This window comes from Harpia harpyja, chromosome 1, assembly GCF_026419915.1.
Source record: "Harpia harpyja isolate bHarHar1 chromosome 1, bHarHar1 primary haplotype, whole genome shotgun sequence".
Taxonomy (NCBI): domain Eukaryota; kingdom Metazoa; phylum Chordata; class Aves; order Accipitriformes; family Accipitridae; genus Harpia; species Harpia harpyja.
The window spans coordinates 19,423,705-19,451,266 of NC_068940.1; the positions used below are offsets into that span (position 1 = coordinate 19,423,705).

General features: G+C 37.9%; 1 long non-coding RNA gene across 1 annotated transcript in view; it reads left to right on the top strand.

Annotated features, from left to right (window-relative positions):
• The window catches only part of LOC128140161 (uncharacterized), a 33,194-nt gene that overhangs the window by 3,015 nt on the left and 2,617 nt on the right, over positions 1-27,562 (top strand). Inside the window, exons 2-3 of the long non-coding RNA XR_008234640.1 lie at positions 7,929-8,054; positions 23,613-23,768. This is a non-coding gene — a long non-coding RNA (uncharacterized LOC128140161). The remainder of the gene's footprint in view (positions 1-7,928; positions 8,055-23,612; positions 23,769-27,562) is intronic.

The following is a 27,562-nucleotide window of genomic DNA, read 5'->3' on the forward strand; positions in this document are numbered from 1 at the left end:
GGCTACCAGAAAGGGAAGGCAGTAAGTTGGATCACACTAAATTTGTTCAGTAATGATTTAACTTCTGTTGTGCCTCAAGAGAAAAATCTGAGACTGTATTTACCCTGAGTTTTAAGTCAAACAGAAGTAAATTAATTTTTAATATAAAATTATTATTGCTCTTTCTAATGAGGCACTCCTAGAAATCCACTGCATTAAATATTATCAAGCTGACTTTCTCTAAAATACTCCTGAGAATGTGTACTGAATATCCTTTATTCATGCAGAAATTAAGTAGAAAATAAGCAGCAAAAACTTTAGCATAATAATTTGTGCTGAAAGAGTCAGCAGGAAAATGGCTTTTGTTTGCAATTCTGACACTTTTTCCTCCTTCTGTACAATGTTTTGGTCCCAAACACATCACTATGTAGAAAACAGCTGCAGCTGGGGTGGTTCTGCCATCTACATGGGGGTCTCCTCTCCTGTGTCAAAAAACGTGAACGAAAGGAGCTTATTTGCCCCAAAGACTGTAAAGAGGGCAGCAGGTGCCAACAGAGAATCCCAGCACTTGGGGAAAGAAGAGTGGGGCCGTTCCCCTGGCACACTCCTGCTGCTCTCGCTGGGCTCATGGTGGCCCCTCCATGCTGTTTGCAGCCACCTTTTTGTTATGTCAGTGGCTCTTAGGACAGTAGCACCACTATCTAAACAACCGTATTATTAATGCTGCCTAGTAGCACTGATGTGTTGAGGAGAGGCAACGATGCTGGAGCAGTCGGGCCGGCGCGAGGAGGCAGCTTCTGCCAAAGCCTGTCGCAGCTGCCCCTCAGCCAACACCAGCAGCCTCTGGCTGGCATCTTCCTCTTCAGCCTTGGGCCCGCATGGGGTTCCCTTTATGCATTATCTTAATGGTCTGCTTCCTGTTCTGTTTTGGGGTTGGGTTTTTTCCCCATTAGTTCCCAGCTGAAGTTTGACTGTGCTCACCCATTAGCTATTATTTAAAGTTACACTTTTCCCTGGCCCCAGTAACTATAGGGAACAGAAAGGGATACTATTTGTTATGCAGCGATGACTGAGGTTGGTTGTCTGAGCTCTGGGACAAATAGGCTACCTGCTACTTGCCTGGTCCCTAGAAAGCTAAAACCAGCCCAGGTCAAGCCAAGCCTGGGCATGTCCCAAGGCCCTGCATCAGTGACAAGTTGCTGGCAACTGAAAAATGATACTGGGCTATGTTTCTTTGACCAATACCTTTCAAAACATATTCCATGAGACCTTAAAAATACACTATTGACATGTCTGGATAGCAGTGCTGCTACTCGTCTGATTTTGTTTTGCTGCATGGCCTGGGAGTCTGTTTGAGCAGTGGCATCAAATGCCCAGGCATGGTCCAAAGATTGTATTAGTCTCTGCACAAAAGAAATTCATATTTGAGTAGATGTGCCAAAGGAAACCAGGGATGGACATTGATGCTTGTGAAAGGCATAGGAAACTCTCCCCAGCTTTACCAAGCAAGTGTCAATAAAAGAAAAAAGAGGCTGTCTCTTAATGCCCAGTAGACAGCCAAAACTCTACTTTCTTTTCCCTTTCTAGTACCTCATGTCTCTCCTCTACCATACACAGTATTTTATTTTTAATGCAGTACTTTCATGGTTTGGCAAGTGCTCTGAGAAAAGTAGGAGTAGCATGTTAAAAATGAAATCACGTTGTGCCAGGGCAGAATCATACAGCAGCAGTGATAGTGTGTCTCACTACAGTAGCTTTTTAAGAGCACTAATAGAAAGGGATTGTCAGTAAGGATGATCTTAGGATTTGTAGTTCATCTGAATGATGGTTACCGTAATTAAACTTCAACCACAGATCTTACAGCATTGCTAGCATTGCTGCGTTAGCATGTTTGTTATTATTCTGACTGATCTTTTATTTCAATTGCAATAGATCTCAGGGGCCCAGCTATGAGAGTCCATTATACAAAGCATGGACAGACTTGCAAAATGAAATAGCCTGTGTTCTGAAGTGTTTAAAACTTGAGATGTGGCAGTAAAAGTTCCTTTTTAGGAAACAATTATGTGTGTTCTGCAATAGACTGCAAATAGGCAAAAAATTGTTAAAAAGTTATAGAAAAAAGATAGTATTTTTCTAAATCATTAAAAATTCATAAGTCTAGCCTAAAGAATAATGTTTTTAAAAGGATTGCATACTTGTACATGTATATGTCTATTAAAATACATGCATACTTACCTGCCCTTTTACAAATATTTATTGAAGTCTTTTATCCTTTTTCATTTTTTTTCTTGTCAATAGGGCTATAGCAGTTTCTTCAAGATTATCTTAATACGCCTGTTATTTCCTTTATCACACATGAATAATGCTGTTTTTCCAAACTCCAAATGAAATCATTCTCTACTGTAATGTGTTGGATAGTGCCAAGCGGGTACAGTAAATTAGATAATCCATCCCCTTGAGTCTGAATTGCTTCAGTCAGTTTGAAAATGTGACTTGAAAACACAGGAAAGGCTGTACAGTTTGATGTCCTTTCCAAAAACATTTGTAAACTGTAAAATGAAAAATTCCACATTATATGCAATTAATAGTATGGAAGTTTCCAGTGCCTTAAAACCAAACCTCTTTTTGAAAGTATTTTTCACCAATTTTTGGCTTGCTTTGCCCCCACTTTCAGTAGTTTTATGCTCCAGGGATATATAAAGGAGACATTCGTGCTTATGTATGGAGAGAGAAAGATTTTTATGAATATCAAACAAGCATAATTTATGCAGAAACTCTATTAAAAACTCTGTTTGGCACTTTTACTTGCATTAGTAATATGAGAACTCCATTAAAATGAATTCTCCAAAAATGTGTTGGACCCCAATTCTCTCAACTCATTCCCATAGTTAATCTTAGTTTTCATTGCCCAAGGACTGCTAATATATTAGTATTAACAATATCCTCTTTATTACCTTGCATAGAGCTTCTTACATATTCTCTTGTGTGAATATATTTACATTTATTTATACACATGCGTACTTGCAAATGCATTGGATGAAATCCTAGGCCCTCTGAAATCAATTGTAAAAATCCTACTGTCTTCAGCAAGAATCGGAATCTTATTCTGATTCCTGTATTTTAGCCTCAGTACTTTTAGCCTCAGAACAGCAGATTAACCTCTTACAGGTTTATAGGTAGCCTTTATGCACTTTGTGTCCTCTCCTTGCATACAACCATGCTAACTAGAATTTGGCCATATTAGTTTGACTTATTTTTATTCACTCATCATTATTCACTCTGCGTTTCTATTTAATACAATGTTGCATACATTATACTACTATGTTACGTATTCTTCATTGGCTTTATTCACAGAAATCATACTTTAGTTTTTATCACTCCTTCACATTTTTCCTACTCTGGAGAGGCATGTAAAAGAAGCTTTTGTATCTTTTTAGCCTACACAAACTGTTGCTAACAAGCTACTAGAATGATTTAGGAAGCTACATTAACTGATTAAGTTCCAGAGCTGCTCCATATTGAAAATAATTAAAGACTGTCAGCTTATTTTACTACTGTATAAAGTAAGATTTATCTTATCTTCTGCCTTAACAGCAGATTGATCTTGCCAGTTATCCTATTATCCATAATTTCAGATGCATTACTGAGCTATTTGAGTTCCTATCATTTAAATCTGTTACCAAGAAATGCTTAAAACAAAAAGGAATCAAAGTACATGAAGTGGTAAAGGTCATTTCAGACTAGTATGTGGAAACCTTGGAATAATTTAAGGATGGATTTAGGAAATACCCCATACATATTTGGCTAGATACTGAATGATTCCCATAGTGTATGATTCATAACTCACAGGAAGCAGATGCTGAACTGAATTATGTCCTCTATTACCTCCCTACTGTTTACTAGTGCAAGTTAGGAACACAGTTTATCTTTGTGACAATTCTAGTCCTGATACCGTATCTTCAGCTTCCCAAGCTTAGAAGGTTTCTGTATCTATTTTTATAAGGAAATTATAACATTATTATTCACAAATGACAAACTATTATGATTATAGTTATGCATTAAATAATCAGCTCACTGTTATTGGTCGCTACATTTATTTGTAGTCAAAGCAGTAACTTTGAAACACATACTTCAGTGGGTGTGTACAATACCAAAAAGAGAAAATTTATTTTCTTTTAGTCCCCTATTTGTTGTGCCAAACATTTTTTTTTCTTGGGTAAGCAAAGACTTTTTCAAAATAGCCACTGTATTACTCATTGACATATTTATTTTGAAATGTACAAACAATGGAATAAGCAAAAAGGGATGTTTTCTGCTAAGTAATGAATTATTCAAGCAGTTAATGATGGAAACAATAACTTCATTGAAGCTACAGCTCTCTAAGGCAACACTATGAAAAAAATGCACTGAAACAGAGCCATCCTTTAAGTTAAGAATCAGAGCAGGTGCAGGCCTGTTGTCTGAGGGTTGTTACTACCAGCTGAATGGACTGTGTCTCAGCTTTGACTGGCATGAGTAGGCAAAACTATTCATTTGCACCCCAGAAAAGAGCAACAGTGAAATGAGCTAATCCACATATCACAAAGCCTGTGAGTTGGATTTGGTTCTGCTGATACAACCATGGGCAAAAGAATGCCAAAGCATGCATGTGGAATCATTTCTAAAACACCCACGTGAAAGGCTGTCCACAGTGAAAGACATGCAAAAAGAGAATCCACACAGCCTTTAAGACACTATTCACTGTATTTATATGAAGCTAGACCCAGTATGATGCTGATGTTATGGGGAGAACTAGTTGATGAGCATAGATACTATTTCTTCCTTACTAATTATTTTTAAGTAAGACAAGCATGTGCCCATGAATCCTTTTAATTCTTTTTGCAAAGTGGTGTAGCTTTTCCAAGAAAAGTACCCCAGAACAGCCAACAGCCAGTTGATTAGGGCACTTCTCTGACAGATGAGACATGTAATTTTGTCTCATGTTGACAATTGCTCTAAACTGAACTCTCCCATGTTGCGAGTGAGTGCCCTAATAGCTAGGCTGTTGCCTCAAGTAACTGTTGCCCAGTTTTCCAGAAAATGTTTAGGCACTGAACTCCAGCTGAGGGTGTCAACACAGAATCCTTCTTTGACAGAGTTGCGCTCAAAATTCTGGGGATCTGTTGTGGTTTAACCCCAGCCAGCAGCTAAGCACCACACAGCTGCTCACTCGCTCCTCCCCACCCAGTGGGATGGGGGAGGGTATCAGAAGGAAAAAGGTAAAACTAGTAGGTTGAGATAAGAACAGTTTAATAGAACAGGATGGAAGAAACTAATAATGATGATAACAATAATAAAATGACAATAATAATAAAAGGATTGGAATATACGAAACGGGTGATGCACAATGCAATTGCTCACCACTCACCAACCGATGCCCAGTTAGTTCCTGAGCAGCAATCGGCCCCTGAGGCCAACTACCTCCAGTTTATATACTGGACATGACGTCACATGGTATGGAATACTCCGTTGGCCAGTTTGGGTCAGCTGCCCTGGCTGTGTCCCCCTGAGCTTCTTGTGCCCCTCCAGCCTTCTTGCTGGCTGGGCATCAGAAGCTGAAAAATCCTTGACTTAGTCTAAACACTACTTAGCAACAACTGAAAACACCAGGGTGTCATCAACATTCTTCTCCTACTAAATGCAAAACATAACACTGTACCAGCTACTAGAAAGAAAATTAACTTTATCCCAGCCAAAACCAGGACAGGATCATATGTTGAGAGCAGCAGCATTTAAGCTGCAACCTTTTATAGACATCACATTAGCTAATTTAGTCTAGTCCTGTTGTGAATCCTGGTATGAACTGATCAAGTGAGAGTGTTTACATCACCTAACTGTGGAATTTAACTTAGTCAATGTAAATCAGACACACTTAATGCAGACAGCTAACTCCTTCACAGAATGATTAGGAGCTCCAAAGTTTTCTTCTTGTTTTCTTTACTGTGTTTCAGAGAAGCCTGTCTCTTGCAGTTGACAATATATAAGAAGCCTAACTTAGTAGCTTAATTATGTGATTACTGCCTTAGCATTTTCCATTCAATACAGGAAAATTATGTATTCAGTTCAGATTGTGTGTTTTGTTTCAGGAGTATGGAAGTTACTTACCACTGCAGTGTGTATCACAACTGGCATAACTCTGTATAGATCTATTGTTTGATGCCACACACTGAGTCTCATCTTGATATTACTTTTTACTCCTGATTTTTTAACAATAAGCAAATTAAACCAAAGTATTCTTCCCAAGATATCCTAACCTCAGCCAGACACACAGCTCGCTCTTTATCTATTTGTAGAACCTAGCTATACATTCTTGAGACTTATACCCTGGAGTTCTCCAGACATTTGCTTCAGTACATAAACTTCAGTTTGTACAGAATTCAATGGCTATGGTACTCTGTAAATGCAACCAGTATAAACACTGAATTGGTTACTAAAACTGGAACACTGCTTCCTGACAACTGCTGAACTGATTTAAAGATACTTGTAGTGTACAGGCTTATAAAATTGAAATGGTTGTGCCCTACACATTGAACTATTGATTGTAATACCCATTACATTTACTTGTGGTGTCACGGCTAAAGCTTCTGAATGTCCTCATAGTATGACTACAGTCATTTGCAAGTACTGCTAAAATATCTTCTTGCAGCCTAAAGCTTTTTCTTTTCCAAAATGCAGAAAATTTGAAATTCTTTGGAGATTTCAGTCATTATTAATAGCTGCATTAAATCTACTTTGTGTTACTCTTGTGGTTTAAAGCAGCCCTAAAGCTACTAGAGAATTCTCCAGTGAGACAGGGCTGAATAATTTTTTGTCACCCTGATGTATAGAGATTACACTCTCCCCTGCACTGTGGTGGTCCCAGCTTGTCCTGGAAGTCCCGCAGGGCAATAAACACCTAGAATAAACATATGTACAGCAAGTTCCATGTTTTTCCAACATTTGCTGAAGTTCTCGACCAGTGCACCTGAAATCTTACTAAATAAGACTGCACTTACTGATTATCCTGGCATCCCCATGCTACAAAATTTTAACTTTGTTCTTTAGCTTAATGTAGGATAAGGGGCTACTTGTTTGGGTGATCTCTTGTACTGTGTCTGTCTGGGATGGAGTTAATTTTCTTCACAGCAGCCAGTATGGTGCTGTGTTTTGCATTTGTGACTAAAACAGTGTTGATAACACAACTTCAGCTGTTGCTGAAAAATGTTTGCATAACATGGAGGCCTTTCTCTTTTTCCAACTCTGCCTCCCCAGTGAGTACATTGTGGGTGTGCAAGAAGTTGGAAGGGGCCACAGCCAGGACAGCTGATTCGAGCTCAACAAAGGGACATGCCATGCTATATAACATCATGGTCAGCAATAAAAAGAAGCAGTGGGGATTTTGGCAGGGGGGTGGGGAGGAAGGTAGTCATTGCTCAGAGGCTGTCTGGGAGGTGGTGAGTGATTGCCTTTGCATAACTTGCTTCAGGTTTTGTTTTTTTCTGTCTTTTTCCTCTTTCCTTTGCTTATTAAACTATCTTTATCTCAACCCATGAGTTTTCTGGCTTTTTCTCTTCTTCTTCTCTCTTCCAACCCGCTGGGGTGTGGGGGAGAGTGAGTGAGCAACTGTGTGGTCCTTAGCGGTGGGTTAACCCACAGCACCCCTACAAAATTAGTGCGTTATAAAAGACCAGTTGGAGATTCAACAATCAGTATGGCTCCCGCTAACACAGTACAGGAGGACTGTACTGAAGAAAAAGAATCTGCATATGGGGAATGTTTCTAAAATTTTTCTGTAGCTTCCTTATGGGAAGTAGAAAATGTGCCATTGATTAGGACATTTAAAACCAGACTGGCTTTAACAAGAAAATATCATCACAGTGAAATCTTTGGCAGTTTGACAATATGATTTTATATTTGTGTTTCTGTGACAGTTCTGATTCTGGAGTTCTACTGAATCATTGACAGCCATGGCAACATGATGGGAAAGGAGACAGGAGCACCATGCTATTGGAGCTGTGAAGCAGAGAGACTGTTGCTGCTTGAGTTGATTATAGCTGGTAAGAAAAGTGTTGTCACAGTAAAAATATGCTGACAACCAGAAACAAACCATCTTTTTAGTCCCTTTGGGCCAATCAGTTACATTGCTCATGACTAAAACACACTGACCATCTTGAAAGGAGCAGCACTGTTAACTTGAGTGTTTTGGACAAATTCTAACCAGTTTTGTTACTTTCATTCTCCTTAATAACTGCCTCTGTAATTTCATTTGGATGCCATATGTTTTTTCTGTTTTAAACTGTATCCGTCTTCATGATGTTTGAGGTCTTCACTTTACATTATATTGGATTATGTTTGTAATATATTTCAGAATCCTTCAAAATGAGAAATGTTACAGGATAACTATTGTTTATCCCAGTCTCAATGGCCGTACTATTATTAAAAAAAAAAAACAAACAAACCCCAAACCATAATCTGGGTGTTTTATTGGAATAAACAAAGTAACATTTTTGGAAAAAAAAAATCAAGCAGCTGTTTCTTAACTATACTGTGTGTATTTGTTTTTTCTATAATCTCCTTTTATGATTTTCACTGATTATAATCTAGCTACTAGTAATTAATTCTTAATGTTTTAATTTATGTTTTTTTAATAAACTTCCTCTGCAGTTTGAGCTTTTCCAAGATTCATATGTTCCATATGCTTTGTTTTGAACCTGAATGTGCTCTGGTCAGCACCAGTAGCTACTATATAGAGTTTAAAAAAAAAAGAAAAAAACACAAGCAAAACCAACCAACCAAAAAAACCCCCACTCTCAGAAAACTCAGCACCTCAGCATATGCATATACAAAGATTGTTCTAAACCTGTCTTTCTCACTGTAAGTTGTCATAGATTCTGCTACTGATAGAATACCAAATCTATTATTGAAAAAGAACATTTCCCACATCTCAGTAGAATATGTGGGGTTTATTGTTCTAGGATTTTTTTTTTCCCTTGTGATAGACAAGAGGGTGTTTCTTTTAGATCTATCTGCCTGTTCTCTGACTTATTTTTTTGTGTGTATATACTTCATCTTCAGTATTAGCTAGTGAATCCATCATATGTATTCTTTCAACTGTCAAATGCCTGGGTTTTTTCCTGTTCTATAATCCAGTATAATAAGGTTACCCACAAACAGTGATTTAAAATATGTATATGCATCTACCTACAAATCTGTCTGTGTCCCTCAAATCTATAGGAAATGAGGGAGGCTGTAAACTCCTGTAAGAAGACAGCAACATTTCAGATAGACAGTCTTATACACCAGAATAATACTCTACAGAACATTAAAATTAGCTAAAATGATCTTAGGACTATAATCTTCAACACAGAATAGTTAAATCTAATTGAGACCTCTGTTCTGAGAATATGGAGAAGGTATTAAATACAGTATCAGATAAAGACATGTCTTAAAAAACAGCAAGAACAAGTCCTCTGTTAAATTTTTTATTTGAAAACTGTGCAGAGTTCTGACAATGCTCAGATGTTATGTCTTATGAACATGACCATGAGCTAAGGCCCATCCTGACATGGGCAACAAAATCCTCAGGAATGCTCTGGTGAGTATCTCCTGCACTCCCTGCTAAGGACTTCCCAGCAGAACATTAATTCTGCTGGAATGTACAGATTTCTGTTGTACTTGTTATACATGCTTAATTATGTAAATTAGAAAAATAGTGTATGTAGAGCTCAGTAAATATGAATTTTATGCTAAAAAGTAGGAGTGAGTGAAAATACTCTAGAACTGGATTAAAGGCTTCCATGGCTAAGCAACAGGTTAGAAATAGTTTCATCTCTGTTGCACATTGGATGGCCTGGAGGAGTGGTACAAAGTCAGAACAGTAAATGGTCAGAGCATGTGAGAAAGACCAATGCAAGTTCCAGGATTTTTACAGTGTGAAACTGATGTAAGAAATGGGATTTCAAAACATTACTAAGAATGAAATAATGAGATCTGGGAAGGCTTTGGGAAAGAAAAGCAGAAAGCAAAAAATAACCACAAGATTGTGAGGTGAATGATAGGGTGACTGGTTAGTTGTGTGAGATGATAGAAAAGTGTCAAAGGAGAAGATTTTGGAAGAAAGATTCAAGACAAAAGAACAGACTAGCAGTATGATTTCCCTGAGGAGGATATATCATAGGCAGGGAGAAACAGGATACTGGGCACACTAGATGGTGAGAGCTAAGGAAGTACTATAGAGACTTGTTGGCACAGAAAATTCTAACAGAGACAAAACCCTTCAGTCAACATCCTGAGAGAAAGTGAATGGGAAGAGGATCTGCAGAAGATGTAATCAAGGGTTAATCATCAAAACAGGACATAAATGACATAGTAGAATTCAAAGGAGAGAAGCTCTCCAGACAAAGTGGATGGAAAAAGATAAAGATCAAGAGTGTGTGTCTGTGGAGAACTGACTCTTAGAGTTTAAAACAAAGAGATGATTAGCAGCCCTTGTAGGGACAATGTCATTGATGAATCTGTTTCAGGCTGGAGTGGCTAGTACAGAAAATCAAAGACCGTGAAAAAGACATCTCCAAAATATAACATGCCCTGTAAGAAAGAATATATGCAGCTAAAACCTTTACTGACTAGGCTGATGAAAAAATCAATAGAGCAGGTACTCATTTCAGGATGAGAAGTTGTGACTCATCTGACTTTAATGCCTGTATTTAGCAAGAACAGTTCACTTGAGTGCATTGAAAAAACAGAAGTCTCACCAGTAGGTTTTCTTCTAAAAATGTCTTGCAGCCACAATGGAGACATTGTTGATAGACCTCCCCAAAGCATTTTAATAACAGGCAACAGCGTGGAAAAGAAAAGCAAAGGTAATTGGAACAAACCATGTGAACAGAGTGAGCTAGATTTGACCCACCCTGCCAAAACATAATACAATGAGCTGCAGTACTATGCAAGAGGAAAAACTGGGTAAAAGTCAGCTCTGATGCTTAAAAAATATTTAAGGAGAGCAAGGAGGGGGAAGGGGGGAGAAAGAGAAAAACAAAAGGTTATCAAGATTCAAAAAAACGTAAAATCTAGAAGAGAACAAGAAAATCACAGAGAATCAGAACACCCCCTACCCCCAATAAGTTAAGGGAAAGGAAAAGAAAATGAACTGGTAAGAAAATGGGCCTACAAGGATGAGGTATACTTAGTTTTAAGTATGGTCTTAAGTATAAACTATGTTAAACTCCAGATCATGATATATTTGGTTGGGTCATGTAAAAAATATGGGTGCCCATGTTTGATATGAGTCCTTTATCTCTGAAATGTTACTTCTTTTGCACATGATGTACCAGTATGAGTGGTAAAAACACAAGAAAACACCTCCTTTGTCAGGGGAGGTAATACATGTCATCATTACATTCAGATGTAGCATGACCCTAAGTAAGTAATCTTTGTTGCCTATTATCTATGATGCAAATTTTGATGCCTGCCACAAGCCTTTCTCTTCCCTGGGCTGCAATAAACAGCTTTTGTCCTGCGTCAGGCTGCGTACACTCTGAAGGCATCAACCAGGTAAATCTTTAGCTTCTGTGTTTCAGTTCTCAGTCAAATGCAGCCAGGCTCTGAAAGAGAATGTTATATAGGATAATAATCTAATGAAATCTGTGCCACAAGAGGTCTAGGTGTACAGTCGATCAGAATTCAGGAACTGTTTTCTGCTTTGTAATAGTTGTGTTGTGTAGCCTTTGGGAATTATTTAATTTCTTTTACTGTTTATTTTATCTTCATTTTCCACGTATTCAGTCTTGCCAATTTATACTACAAATAGCTTGGGGCAGGGACTCTCTTTTATTATATGTTTACATAGATCCCAATAAAATGTGTTCCCAATATCACTCTGAGTTTCTGGGTGCTACTTTGTCATCAGTAACCACTATGAGAACTGTTGATAAGATTTCGACATTATAAAATGTGAATATGAATTATGATTCAATACCAACCTCAAAACTTAACTGCTGTTCACTGTGGATATTTTGCTGCCATTTCAGCCATTCCTTACTATGAGTAGGAACTTCAAATAGAAACAGATGCAAAATAAATGTCATTATTTTTATTAGCTTTTTTCTTTTTCTTCTATCCTGAAGGATTTTTAAGAAAAAAAATATTAGTAATACATGTGTGTATAAATAATGCACTGCCATTAAGCTCCTGTGGTTCTGTATTCAATTTTCAAACTCTTAAAGATAAAAACTTAACTAGGTAGTCCTTTCCCCCTCCTCCCCCTGGTAATAGCTGTAAGAAAAAGAAAGGGTCACCCCAAACCACCTGGCAAACAGAGCCCTAGATGTCTGTTTTACTAGCCTGTCGCTTGATTAGAAGCAGCTAGGTCCTTACTTATAAACTGAGTATATATCAGAAGTGTATTTCTATATAGTTCAGTAAAGCCATATTTTCATGGTTATAATTACACAACAATATATGCCTGCCCTGAGAGTTTTTATGCTTCTGCCAGTGTGCTGGGAGGAGTGATAATGTTTTTTTGGATCCATTCTTGGGAGCAGTGTGTTGTGGGATCAAATTGGTTTGGGTTATGGTTTTTCAGTGATCAAAGCACTTGGTCTGTATACTTAAACTGATGCCTTTGATTGTCTCAGCTTAACCCGCCATGGTGACAAACGTCTACATATGCTAACCTAAGGGGTTTTTTTCCCTTACGAAAAGTGTATTCGACAAAACATTAGTTTCTGGCATCCCAAAAACTTGGGATTAAACCTTGGGTTAAATATAACAAATTCATCTGGAAAGAGAAAGGATATGATGGAGGAAGTATTTCCTGTTGTCATTGTCAAAGCTAAACCACTGACTTTTCACTTCACTGGTTTTACTCTTAAATTACCCTGATATCTAAGTGAAAACAATCAATGAAAAAAAAATCTAAAAATGCAAGAAAGCAATTTAGCAAAAACACTTTTTATATAACTAAACTAAGAAAACCATGTCATACTTAAAAAAAAGCCCACTACTATTCACACACCACTGTGATAACTATATAACAGCTATTTGTTTACGATTATTTCTGATTTTAGATAATAGTAGCTCTGTAACTCATAAATTATATAGATGATGTAAAAAAAAAAAAAAAGAAAAAAAAGTACAACTTTAACCGAGGTACCCTGAAATCCCTCTGCAGCGCTGTGCAAACTCGCACTGTGAGGACATGCGCGATTCCAGGAACACTTTGGGCAGGGTGGGCATGCGTGTGCGTGTCCCCCAGCTTGTTTCCTGCCCTGCGGGTATTCATTCCCTTTTCCAGGGGGGATGGGGAGCCCGCGGCGGGCGGGCCGTGCCTGTCAGGTGGCTCACCGCGGCAGCCGAGGAGGTGGCGGCTGCGCCCTGCGCAGCGAGAGGAGGGGAGGGACGGCCGTGACCTTGGCCGAGCCCGAAGCGGCGGGGCCTGCGGCGGGGCTGACGGCGAGGCCGGGGCTCTCGGCCCTTACTGCCCCGCGGGGTCGGCCCCGCGCGCCGGGTGGCTTGGCGGAGCGTTGTCTGGCAGCAGACGCTTGGCGGCCCCTGGGCGCTGCGAACGGCCGCCGGGAGGCCGCGGCCCTCGGTGGCCGGGCCTGGAGCTAGGCGGGGTGCCGCCGGGCAGGAGGGCGGGTGGCTGGAGCGCTGCTGGGAAGGGCGGCGAGGTGCCTGGGACAGGTACGTGGGAGGCTGCCAGGCTCCATTAGGAAACCCTCCCCTCCCCTCCCCTGCCTTCGCGGGGAGGTGGCACCGTTACATGCTTCCTTTACACGTATTTAACAAAATAGCTAAGAATGAGTGCTAATTTGGGGAGGGGCGGGGACTCGGAGAGGAGTGTTTCTGTTGGCACTGCGTTTCCACCTGCTCCTCATCCACCTGCTGGGGTACTGAGGGTTTTTTATTCACACGTGAGAAAAAAGATGCCTTTCACCCCCTCATCTGCTGCAAGCCACTGAAGTAGCGTCGAGATAATAAAACTGGTGGACCATTCTTGACAAGAGCCGGCAGACTGATTGCTAATTTAATGCTTAGGCATAATTCACATTTCTTTAACCATAGTTGCGGCATAATGATACATCTCCATTGCTGTCTTGTTGCTTGATGAAAAGAGGCTAGAAGACAATGCATAAATGAATAACATTTTTAGAGGACAGTATCATGGAGAGTATTGAAGCATAACGTAAATATGGGATGATAGGAGGACTGACTAAATAAAACCCCATAATCGTACCCTATACCAAAGCAGTCCAAACCCACATTTTATTTAGCTTTCTTGCATTTTCTTCATTATTAAGAAACAGGAAGGACAAATCCTTCTTTGATGTATATGCTTTTAATTATTACAAAGGCTGTGCTCTGTTTCTAGTTTAGTTTGGAAGGTCATCTGTTCTTTTTGTTTATATATGTTTATATATGCATATATATGTTTATGTATATGTTTAGCTGGAAAAATTGTGTGACTAAATGAAAATCGTCCATTTAAAAGCCTCAGGAAAGAGGTACAGATGCAACATCTAAAATGCTATACCTGTAGCATTTTCAGTTAAAAGTCCTCTTGCTATAACACACTGAAGAGTTAAACAGATTTATCTGGTTCAATCTTCTTAAGTAAAACTTCTTTATAGTATTGTCTTAAACTAAAATGCTGTATTACTTTAATTTTGTTGGGTGAGTTTTGTGTTAGTTTCTGATGATAATTTATGAGATTTTTCTGATTAAATTATTACAATTACGCAATTGCAGTTTTATTTAAGAGATGAAAAAGGAATCTGTAAGTGAGCACTGTGTAAGGAACAATCAATTGTAAACAATCAGTTTTTGTGTATGGATGTAGCATTTTGGCCAAAAGGCTAGGAAATAATAATAATAGTGATGATGATCATGATAATAAACCACAAACAAAAAGCCTTAGAATTGCCACCTACTGTAGTTGATTCTACACTAGTTCAAGATTTATCAATAGCTTTCAGCTAAGGAAACTGTATTTAAATTCGTTTAATTAAATGGCTTTGTGTGTTTCAGTAAAGGCAATTTTTTCACTTGATTTTATGTCCATCAGAAAATAGGTTAAACTCATTGTTCTATACTATCAGCTGATAAACTGAATATCAACTGAATATTAACCAGTATATGAGAATATCAACTTATTAGATTGCTAACATATATAGTTAATTGTAAGAAAACTGTTTAACTGTTTTACCAGCCTTCCTTGTGTTCTGTAGAGATGGCACACCTTAGCAAACCTGTAGTGTAAATCGCTTTCTCCAAGGGTTGCCAAAGGTTTCTATGTGGCTATTTAATTTGATTTGACTAATGCATCCCACTCCAAATCTAGAAACGTGTTTGTAGAGATAGTGAGGTTGACCTCACTTCCTGACTCCAAACCTATATAAAACTCAGCATGAAAAAAGCAGCGCTCTTGCTGCAGCCAATCGATGGTGTCCTAGCTACAGTTGTACAGATTGTGAGATTTTTATCTTCCCAAGACTTAATAGAACAAGTTACATTAAAAAAAAAAAGAAAAAAACAGGAAAAGGTGTTTTCACAGAGTTGCCTCTTGTCCTGTCACTGGGCTCCACTGAAAAGAGCCTGGCACTGTCCTCTTTGCACCCTCCCTTCAGGTATTTATATACATTGATAAGACTCCCCCCTGAGCCTTCTCTAGGCGAAACACTCCCAGCTCTCTCAGCATTTCCTCACCTGTGAAGTGCTCCATCCAGTCCCTTCATCATCCTTGTGGCACTTCATTGAACTCTTCTAGTATGCCTATGTCTTTCTTGTATTGAGGAGCCCAAAACTGGACCCAATACTGCACGTGTGGTGTCACCAGTGCTGAATAAAGGCAAAGGATCCCCGCCCTCGAGCTGCAGGCAATACTTTGCCTAACATAGCCCAGAATACCAGTCACCGTCTTTGCAGCAAGGGCACGTTGCTGGCTCATGTTCATCCTGGTGTCCACCAGGACCCCCAGGTCCTTTTCTGCCAAGCTGGGTGGCCCCTGGCATATATTGGTGCATGGTATTGTTCCTCCCCAGGTGCAGGACTTTGCATTTCTCCTTTTGAGGTTCCAGTCGGCCCCTTTCTTCAGCCTGTTGAGGTCTCTCTGGACAGCAGCACGACCCTCAGCATATCAGCAATTCCTTCCGGTTTGGTGTCACCTGCAAACTTGCTGTGGGTATGCTCTGCCTGGTCATCCAGATCATTAATTAAGATGTTAACAGGACTGGACCTGGTATTGATCCCTGGTATACCACTAGTCACCGGTCTTCAACTAGACTTTTCTTTTTTACTGCTCTTTTTTGCTAGGCACTGTTTCTTTTGCCCCTTGGAGAGTCTTACAGATTTATTAGCTTATTCTGAAGGAATAAAATTGGGTTTACATTAAGAACAATATAAAGGAATAAAACAAAACCAGATGTCCAGTAATTATGAAGCCTAGGTATACCACCTTCTTGTGGTACAATGTAGTAGCAATGATGCATGTCAGTGACAAGAAGTAATTGGCTTAATGGCACAATGCCAGACCCAAGCTGATTGTAATTCTATTCTGTACTTATGGGCAGCCTCCGTCTCTGAACTCTCATGGCTTTCACGTGGTGTTTGCTCTGGGCCTCAGGTCTCTAGCTTTGACCTGTTTTTTGCTCTGGAATTATGTGATTCTTTTGTTCTTGGCTTAGATTCTGAACTGTAGGCATCTAGAACAAAGGTAGTCATAGTCAGCCACCAATCCTTCTCGAAGGAAGGTGCTGCTGCTTTAGAAAATTATTTAATTTATAATTTAAGAAGATAATCTTAAAAAAATAATAATGCAAGCAACAAAATAACTAACTCATCTCTCAGGTTTACTATTCCAAGGCTCTCGAAAAGCCCAACTTTTATATTTCTTCCTGAGAGCCCTAGGCAAGCCATCCTGTCATGGTAGGTAGCACTGTCCTACCAGGATTTTAATCCCTTTGCATACTTTTGACTGGCAGCCTTGTAAGTGTGCAAGGATGTGAAGATATTACATCTGTGTAGATATAAATATGAAAGCGCTCCCTTCTTTAAATTATAAGAGGTAGTGATGGACTAGTGGCAGTGAAGGGTCAAGACAACTTTTCCTGAATGGCAGAAGGCAAGTGGGAAGTTGATACAATGTGTTTTGTGTTGTTGTACACTGAATGTTCACAGAAGGGTATTCAAGAGTAGTGATGGTAGGTGGAGAAGTAAGTCATTACAAATGAAAGAAAACAGAAAAAAAATGCTTTTACAGCAATTTGGGTAATGAAAATGTACTTAGAATAGAGGATGGAAAGATTAAAGGCAAGTGCCTAGAACTTCCATTTGGAGCAGGAATTTTGCTTATATGTTGCCAGGTTTCCTCCCTCCCTCCCTCCCCCACCCCATTGCATTGCTATATCAAAATTAGTATTTTGTATGATTTCAATTATCAGATGCTATTTAGCAGAAATGGATGTTCATGACATGGATTTTGAGTGGTTAAAGGTAAAAAATCCATGTATTATTGTGTAAAATACAAAGTGGCAACTTCTAATACAGATACTGGTTCTATTATAGCTTATTTGTCTAGAAAGAAATGATGATTTTTTCCCCCCTACAGCATTTCATGAAAACAAATGTGTTTATTTTTCTATCACAGAACTAATTTACCACAAAAAAATTCAGAGTTCAAAAGTGAATTGTTTCTCAGGGATATACAATGGAGCACACAGACACCACTTCTTATCCTCTTGAGGCAGAAACTGTAAATTACATTTTAACAAGCCAGATGCAGGCAATATAAATTTGTATAACAAGCCTTAGCAATAAAAAGGAAAAAAAAAAAAATCTGATCATATGTAGTGTGGAAGTAGTGGTAGTTAATACTGAAGTAAATTCAGATTTGTTGTGGTCATTTATGGAAGAACACTATTGCATGACTTGTACTGTATGTGCAAATTTGAGATTATTAAATAATAAATGAGTAATAATGATTATTGAAATGATGCTTGCTGCAGATTAAGAATCACAAAGTCCAACATGAAATCTTCAATAAAGGAAAGAGCTGCCTGTCACACCGAGAAGAGTATGGTGCACTTTCAAAAACCACTTACAAACAAAATTTTCTCCCTGGAGCCACTGACACAGGATGTCACTCAAAGTACATTTGTTCAGATATGTGTCACAGTGCAGCAAGGGCCAGCTGCTCCCTAAGGGACTGGGAGCTGTGAGTCAAGGGTGACCCCAGGCCTGGCAGTGCTCTTGCCAGTGGGCACCACCACCATGGTGGGCAGAGCCAGGTGCTGTAACGGGGTCTATCAACTGTCCTGGGCAGACAAGTGACAAGCCGATGTCAGAATCCATCCAGAAGCAGGAGAAGGGGACAGGAATGGGGCTGGAGGCATGGCTACAGGCATGAGCCTGAGGTCCATTCTGGGGACAGGGCTGGAGACCAGCATTCCTATGGGGCAGGGACTGAGGGCCCCAGTCTGACCTGAAATGGGGCTCCTGGGTTCATGTGCAGGGGTGGGAGGAGTTCCTAGGAGAGGCTGGGCAGAGCCAGCAAGGGCTGGTAGTGCCCTCAGAGCCCTGACAATATGTAACTCTGTTTTCTTATGTGAAACAGCTAATGACAATAACATTTTAGGAATCATTACTTATCACCGAAATTAATCGGTAAACTAATTAATTAATCAAGGGAGATGACTAGTGGTTGTTAAACTCCTCAGAACTGTCTTACTCATTCTAGGTTTTTTGCAAATTGTCTCTGTTTTTAAGGCTGTCTGCTGAAATATAAAAGGGACTAAAAAATAAATCAATCAAGCAGCAATACCCACAACAACTTAGAAGAAAACAAAGAACCCATGACCATGAAGTACCAAAAAGTAGCTTCACAGATGTCATGCAGATATGTAAGTCAGTATGGCACATACATTGCTTAACTGTTTAGAAAATGTAAGAGAATTAGGTAGCAGGCTTTCTTTCCACCAACCAGAAAGAAGCTATTCTTCAAACCTGTATAGCACAAAGTTGCCAAGGGCAGAAATGCCCATGTCCCTGCTGATTTTTACTGTTTAATCCCTTTTACTGTTGCGTTTAAGGAATTTTCAAATTGATGTTCTCCAAAACCCTTCTGTATGTACAAAATGATTCAGACTTTTCAGTCCATTAAGGTCTATTTTTCAGTGTTGTAGGTCTAAAAATCAGGTCTCTCTCATCAGTGTAAATATCTTTACAGGATAGTTAGCAATGTAGAAGCATTGTAGGGTTTCTTTCAACCCTGCTCCCAGTATAACAGTAGCATGTCTGACAAAGAGAAAGAAGAATGGTCTATCCCGTAGTCCCCAGCTATGAAGAGCGAGCTTATGGAGGCTTGTTGCCACTCTGACTTGCCCCAGAAGGCTAAACTACACTGGTCTCCTTAGGCTGGGAGGCACAACATGGTTTAAAGTAGAGGGAATTATAAGGGCTGTGTGTTCTTTAAGAAATCTGTAGTATTTCTGGCTGTTAAAGGAAATAATATTTTCTTCATCCTTCTGTCCTCACTTTGCAAACTTGCTGAGGTATGAATGTGATGGAGTGACAAGCTGATACAGGGATGCATGAAAACTGTTGCACAGTGTTAGAATAATTTCAAAAGCTTTGCTGAAATTTTTTTTCTATTTTATTTTAATGCTTTATCACTAGTAACCAGCATGCTGTTACTACTTATGGATACAATCTTTGCATCATATGGAAGGACACTGAAGATCCTGAGTAATAGTCAGATATGTCTTATGGTGCTCATTACTCTGCAGTAGTAAAATCACCAGCCAGCAATCGAAAAAGAGAAATGATCACATCAAGAATAAAATATCCCAGGGAGAGAATTAATGTCACAATAATTACGTGGTTCACAGTGGAGGATGTGTGGTTATTAGCAGTTCTAGAGAAGCTAATTAAGCAAGTCAAAATTCTTTTTAAACCAGTTTAATCAAGAGAAAAGGTGTTCCCTTGGCTCTGAACAACTAACTAACATACAAGGATTGAGAATTCATGGGTACATCAAAAAGAAAGGAAAGCTGGTAATTGTACTGTACCGAGCTGAGCTACCTAGAATTAAAAAAGTGCTAGCTAATGGAAATAGAATTCATCAAATCGTTCCCTTTGGCAAAACATAGCAGAGTAAGACTACCGTCCATTAAGCCTCAGTGCTTTGTTACATAGTGTGTACGTATGTCTTTATCATGATTGACTACATTGTGCTTTTCCATCATATCAACAAAGTTATTTTGAGGCAACCTCTCTGCCTTGCCTGATTCACTCAGAGATATCACTAAAGTACAGGAGAATCTGTCATGAAATGGAGAGGAAAAAGGCACTTAAGCTCATACCCGTCACCAAAACCAAATTCAAAATGAATCATGTTGAAGTAAACAAAACCTTCTGAAATATTTGCAGAGTGTCGTGCAGTGTCATGTTCTACTGACCCCCCCCCCCCAACATGCTGGTGGTTTGCTAGTGGGACCACAGAAACACTGGCTGGCTCATGAATATCTGTCTGAATGACAGCATTGACTGTGCTTCATTGTGATTCAGGAGGTATAATGGAGCAACTGGATTTTCCTTTCTCCCTAGCCTCTTAGCACACACAGATATTGTGCCTTTGGAGACAGTATGGTTCTCAGCTATCTTACTCTGTTTATTGTGAAACCATAATCTGTCTGGAATCATAACTTTGAATTTGTTTCTTTTTAAAAGTGGGCAGTAGTTTGCCTAGCATGGAAGTTTGCTGTTAGATTCCATTTAAATAACCTTGTGATCATAGTGTTGTACAATAAAATAAATCCACTATCGTAAGAAATAATATTCTAGAATGTGATATAGACAGCACTCAGATTTTTTGTTATTCTTCTCTGTCCTGGTTTCAGCTGGAGTAAAGTTAATTTTCTTCCTAGTAGCTGGTACAGTGCTGTGTTTTGGATTGAGGATGAGAATAATGTTGATAACACACTGATGTTTTAGTTGTTGCTGAGCAGTGCTTACACTAAGTCAAGGACTTTTCAGCTTCTCATACTGCCCTGCCAGCAAGGAGGCTGGGGGTGCACAAGAAGCTGGGAGGGTACACAGCCAGGACAGCTGATGCAAACTGGCCAAAGGGGTATTCCGTACCATGTGACATCATGCTCAGTATATAAACTGGGGAAGTTGGCTGGGGGACACTGCAGTTTGGGGACTGGCTGGGCACCTGTCAGCGAGTGGTGAGCAGTTGTATTGTGCATCACTTGTTTTGTATATTGTTGTTGTTGTTATTATTATTATTTTAATTTTTTTTCTTGCTTTCTGTCCTATTAAACTGTCTTTATCTCAACCCACGAGTTTCACTTTTTTTCCTATTCTCCCCCATCCCACTGGTTGGGGGAAGTGAGTGAGTGGCTGTGTGGTGCTTAGTGGCCAGCTGGGGTTAAACCGTGACGTGCTTTCATAATGTCAGCCAGTGTCTCATTGTAACAGTCATAACAATTCAGTTCTGAAATTCATCACAAAATCTTTGCAGTTCTAATGCCTTAAATGATTTTTCAAAATGGAATTGTGGGTACTGTCTTTACTGAATCTCAAAATGAAAAGTCATCATTGCTAAAGAGTAAACACTAAAAGAGCTTAATGCATTAAGAATATCTTTAAGATTATGCACTTTGTCAATTCAAGAATCATATACAATGAAATTTAACTGATACAATATACTTCAAGGGTATATGGTTCTTACATGTAGTTTAAAATGCATGAAATTGTCAGAATATTACACAAAGTTAATAAAATTTCCTATGCTTAGCAATAAAGAAAAATGATAAATCAGAAAGATGAGTTTGAAACTAGATAAGATTTTGTGTATAGGTAAAATAAGAATAGTAGGTGTGGAGGAATGATGAAATGCAAAATGACATGAAGTTTTAAAGATGTTATTAGGCAGTGGATGGATGATACATATCTATAAACAAAGATAAGACACAGAAGGAATATATGACAGAACTTTCTGTGCTGCAAATGAGCCACATGCATGTGCAATGGAGCTGGTGTCAGTAATTAACAGGGATGCTTAATAATATAAGCTACATAAGACAATACCTATTCACCAAGGTATCTACAGTGGGCTCGTGTTATATGACTTTAAGCATCTAAAAACTAATAGTCTAGTCTAATCCAGTTTTTCAGGTTCTCTCTAAAATCAGTGGGGAAAGGATAATGACTCATTGCATTCTATCATAGGTTTATATTCTCCTGTGGAAACCCATCTCTTTATTGACCACAGAGGGAGCTAACGGCTCTGCCAAGGGGCTCAAGTTCAGTGGCATGTAACCTACTCAAATAAAAAGCAAATGAAATGAGAAGAAGCTTTAAAAAGGAAAATAAAAGGAAGAAAACAAAGACCAGCAGTTAGGTGATACCCCAATCTACATAATAAATAATGGAAGAAAAAAATTATACAGACTGATGTAAATTTTAAAAATAGTGCAACTATTTTTAGCATGATTTTTTTAAAGTGAATATTCAAACCAAGTGTCTCAGAAATGTCTAACTACATATCTTACTGCAAACCTTGCACAATGGTGTTGCTGGTCTGTGCATGGTTTCAGATATTATACTTCCAGTGCATTCAAACATATCCGAAAATGTATTTTATGCTGTAATTTTTTGTACTGGCACTCAACTACTCCTCTCAAATATGTTATCCTGTTTCCTTTCTTTTTGTCCTTGTTCTACAAAGGCCTGATCCAGCCTACTGAAGTTAAAAGGAATTTTTCCATTTACTTCAAAACAATTTGGATCAACGCCATATATCTCATCCCTCTTAGAAAAATGAATTTGAATGACCAAAAACTTGCAAAAATGTCATTATATAGTCAGTTGCCTAACAAATATCAAAATAAACCTTCTGCTATATATCTCAGAGGCATATTCTAATAAAATTTATCTTTTAAAGTAATTGATAAGTTACTGATTAAATAGTTCCTGTAGTATAAGGACCAAGTGATAAAATAGCTAATGTTCAGTTAATCAGTTCACTTAGCCATTTTAGATGCTTATACTACATGTTATTTAGGAGTTTATTTTTGTAATTAGTTATCAATTAATATTGCTAATGTAGTTTACAGTAGCCACCAAAAATTAGATCTGCTTGGCAATGAGAAAGCTGATCTACTCATCTATTTCTTTGTACTGTAAAAGTATGTGTCACTGTAAAGGTATCAGCAAAAAAAAGTGTCTGTATTTTTGTCTCATTGTTTTGAAAGATGCATGTACAATTCTTATAAATACTGCAAATAGGACTTTATATCAGCCAGACATATTTTAAACATGTAAATTGATAATGGTGAACTTGAGCAGAATTACTCTGAGCAGCCTGTTTCCTTTGTGTGAAGTTTCAAGAAAGTTTTTACTTTGATTCATCACAAAAGCTAGAAAAGTGGAAAATAAGTTACTTGTAAAGCATATTACAGAACAATGAGAACATATCTGTGCATTTTTTTCTGGTGCGCTTTTTTGGCTTTTTTTTTTTTTTTTAGTTTTGGCAAATGAAATGTAACAACTGATTGTAGCTTTCTTCAGAAGGCTATCAGCAGTTAAAGGCAGGTGTGTATGTTCTTATTTAGGCAAGAATATCTCCTCCTGTGGAGCAAGGGAACCTTGGAGTCCTGAGAGCTCTTTCTTCGTATAGAATGCTTACAACTTTTCCATTCTTTGCAAAGAGCCTGGAAGCCTGGAGTCGCCAAATCTTAGATATCAATAGGAATGCTTCTCAAGAGTTAGTAAGTCTGGAAACCTATATTACTTTCAATCTTTTTATATTAATTAATACTAAGTTTCGGAAAAATATTTGTTTACGTGAAATAGCACTTTCTTATAAGGAAGAGTCTTATAAGAAAGTCCATAATCAGCTTATTTGTTTTAAGGTAAGAAAGCATTTTAATACCTTTTTGAATTTTTAGGCTAAAAGGACTAAGGGTTTAAAGCTGGATTCTGGATTATGGTGTGTTAAACAGCAGGTGACCATTTTTAGCCATAAGTGCACAGGATTTAGGATGAATTGTCATCATGAAATAAAATGTCAAAGGACTTAAAGGGTTTAACAAAATCTTGAGTGCAGGTTGGGAGATTAGAAATGTTACTTTATTTCTGTTTAACAGAACTGTGTAGAATCCAGTAGTCATCCAGAAATTTTTTTCTGAAAATTGAAGACATTTTGAGTATTATAAAATCACTTTGATTTTATTCCTCATATAAAAGGTAATTTAAAATAATAAAATAACAGAACAATAACAAAATCTTAATATTTTTATAACTACTTTAGCAGTAGCATTTATTAATGTCATCTTTTTATGTAACAAATGACCTCTAAAGTAAAAATTAATGAAATAAGATATTTAACAGGAGCTTCTTTTCACATTCTTAAAATCATAAATAAATTTCACACTGCAAGAACATTACACAGCCCTCTCAGACCAAAGCAGATTCCAAAGACGCCAGTGTTTTTCCATAGTTAAAGTATTGGTGTTATTAGGAATTTTTAGCTTTACAATAAATTCTGATAATGAAATAATTTTCTTCCTCCATCACCTTCATCCTGTTCCTACCATATGTCTACAAAACTCCCTGTATTATCACTGTGTATAGTCAACTCTAAGGGAAATTAATGAAAGAAATAGGATATTATCAAAAATTCTGAAGATTGTATGCAATGAAAATTAATCTGATTAGTCTAGAACCAACAATCTGATCTTTCATGGCATGTTTTACTGTGGATTGTTGTTTAAAGGTCTATGTAAACTGATTAACTTTTTTGGAAGCAACATGTTATAATATTTTAATGATATTTTAATTAAATATGTTGATTATATTTCAATTATATAGTTATAATTATTTATTTATATTTAATTAATAGATTTTAATTCTTATTAATTATTATAATTGGGGGTGATGGTACAGCAATATACATCATTTACCCAGTTCTTTATAGCCAAAGAAATTCACCATCCATTTCACATACTTCCATAGTCTCTTACTATATAGACCAGCAGTGTTTCAAGATGCTTGCTATTTGTCAGGTTTTTAGACAACAGATGACAAGAGCAAACAATATACTGAGAGGAAAAAAAAAACAACAAACTGCTGAACTGGAGAAGATAGCAACTTTTCTACTTTATTTCTGAAACCTTTTCCAGTAAAAGCTATTGCTGCTGTGCTTGGGAAAAATCTTATGAGAAAAAGAACACATATGATTCTAAAAGACTGTCTCTTTCCTATCCCTGTATTGACAGATAACAAGATGGATAATAAGTGAACTCTGTTATAGAAGTCTGTCAAAAGCTTCCATAAAAGTTAGTGCAATTTAACTGATAAACTCTTGGAAAAAGGAATGAATAACAGAGGATGAGACCTGTTTTGAATGGAGTGCGTAACAACTTACTGCCTTGATACCTATTTTATTCTCGTCTCCGAATGGGATGCAGAGGAAAGAAGAAAATCCTCTTGATTGCAGTGGAAAACTGGAAAACCTGTGGCCCACAGACACAAATCTCTGCATTTGTCAATACAGCATATCCTTTGTTTGCAAATAAATTCCTCAAGCTAAGAGCTACCAGACAAAGCAGACGGGAGTTTCTAATCAAAGGAGCATACAGTCATCCTCAAGCAAATAACTTTACAAAAAACACAGAGTGGGAGAGACAGAAGACAAATACGCACAAAAGATTTCAGTCATTCAGTGACGAGAGGGAGGCATGGCTTAGACTGTTTAGAAATGTCGAACACATTTGATTGAGTAGAGCAGAGGAAAGACTGAAAAATGAAATAAAAACCCAAAACAGAACGGAGGAAAGAAAACCCCCACATTAAAATTCAGAGTGAAGGAAGCGTGACCAGGAAGTAGAATAACTAAAGGTGCTTTTAAAGAGACAACAGAAATTACATTTTTGAAGGGGAAGGGAGTGGTGATATTGTGAAAGCAGAATGCTGGTCTGTGACCTATTAGCTATTAGATGAAAGAAAACCAGCATATTATCTTTCTATTAGCAACATTGTCATGCTTGAAGAACACCACTTCCAAGTGCAATGCTGGCTAGGAAGAAGCTCTCAAGTCATTCTGAGTAAAAAGAATAACTTATGGATGTAGTTTTTACTTCATTAGGCTTTAATCGTGCACATTTTATTACTACTTGAGGGTTCTCAAGATGAAGGAAGCTGAAGGGGAGTGAGAGTAAGCTTGTGGGCAAGGCTTTCAGCTGGGACATAGAAGATCTGTGGTCAGTTTCTGAAGTGCCAGATACTCCCTCTGGGTCTGCCAATGTGCTTTGCCTCAGGACTATGAAAGTAAGAATGAGTATATAGCTGCAGGATATTATAATGATAGATGCAATGATGTTTGTGAGATTTTTATGTAGTGTAGTCAATCCTGTAAGAGTATGAAGACATCAGGTTTATAGTTATGAAATAAAAATGAAGGAATTTTTTTAAAATGGTGATGAGGCAAAGGTTCCTTTTCAGGAGGTATCAAGTAGCAAGCGTCTTGACTATTTCTGTGAGATTATCTCAATTTCCTCTTACCTGTCACCTTCCCTTCTTTCCTTCCTTTATATTACTCTTATAATATGAAAATACCCTTGAGTCTTTTCAAATTTAGGAAGGACAGATTTGTAGAAACTATAGGAACTGGTCCTCACACTGAACTGTAATTCAGAAAATCTTGATTTGGATAAATCTTAATTGGATAAATTATGGTTAGAAGTTAGGAAAATCTTTCTCATGGTATATGCAATAAAACTTCACAATATTTTGCTCAGGAATTTGTGGAATCCCCTTTCTTGGAGTTTTTGAAAGGCAGGTTAGCTTTCTCTCAGATATGATTGAAGTGTATTCAATTTTATCTGTAGCTTGGGCTAGATGATTTTTCAAGATTATCTGACAGGTCTGGGATTTTGTTTATTTGTTTGTTTGATATCTAGTATAAAAGGCAAAAATTAATTGAAGTAAATGGAGATAATGAAGTGCTGGCAAAGTAATTGCTTCTCATTATTTTTGTCTGCATATTTGCAGATACAGTAGCACTGCACTGTAGATACAGTTCCATTTACCATTAACCAAAAGGGAAAGATTCTGCAGACCTTTTAAAATAATCTACAATGGCATAAGAGAAAGTGATATAACAGAGACAGTGATAAGCAAAGATGGTTTTGTAGTATTTTCCAATAGTATGAATAAGCTGAAAGAGTTTGGAAGAAAAAAATAATCCACTTGTGCTCATAGTTATTATACCTCCTTCCCAAACCTAATCAAAGAAATTGAAAGGACTGCAAAGTGCTAATCTACCCATGGAATGGAGGGAAAAAAATGCAGTTGCTAAAAATAATTGGATGAATATTACAAATATCAGGTTAGTTTTACTAAATTTTCTCCTGGAATAACAGCAACAACTTTTTTTCAGATGTGAATCATTCGAAACATCCAAAGACTACACAAGGTCCTATGATAGAGAACAAAGAAACCTCCACTGGGGAAGTGGAAGAGTAATATCTCACTTCCAGTACCTTAGAAAGAAATAATTACA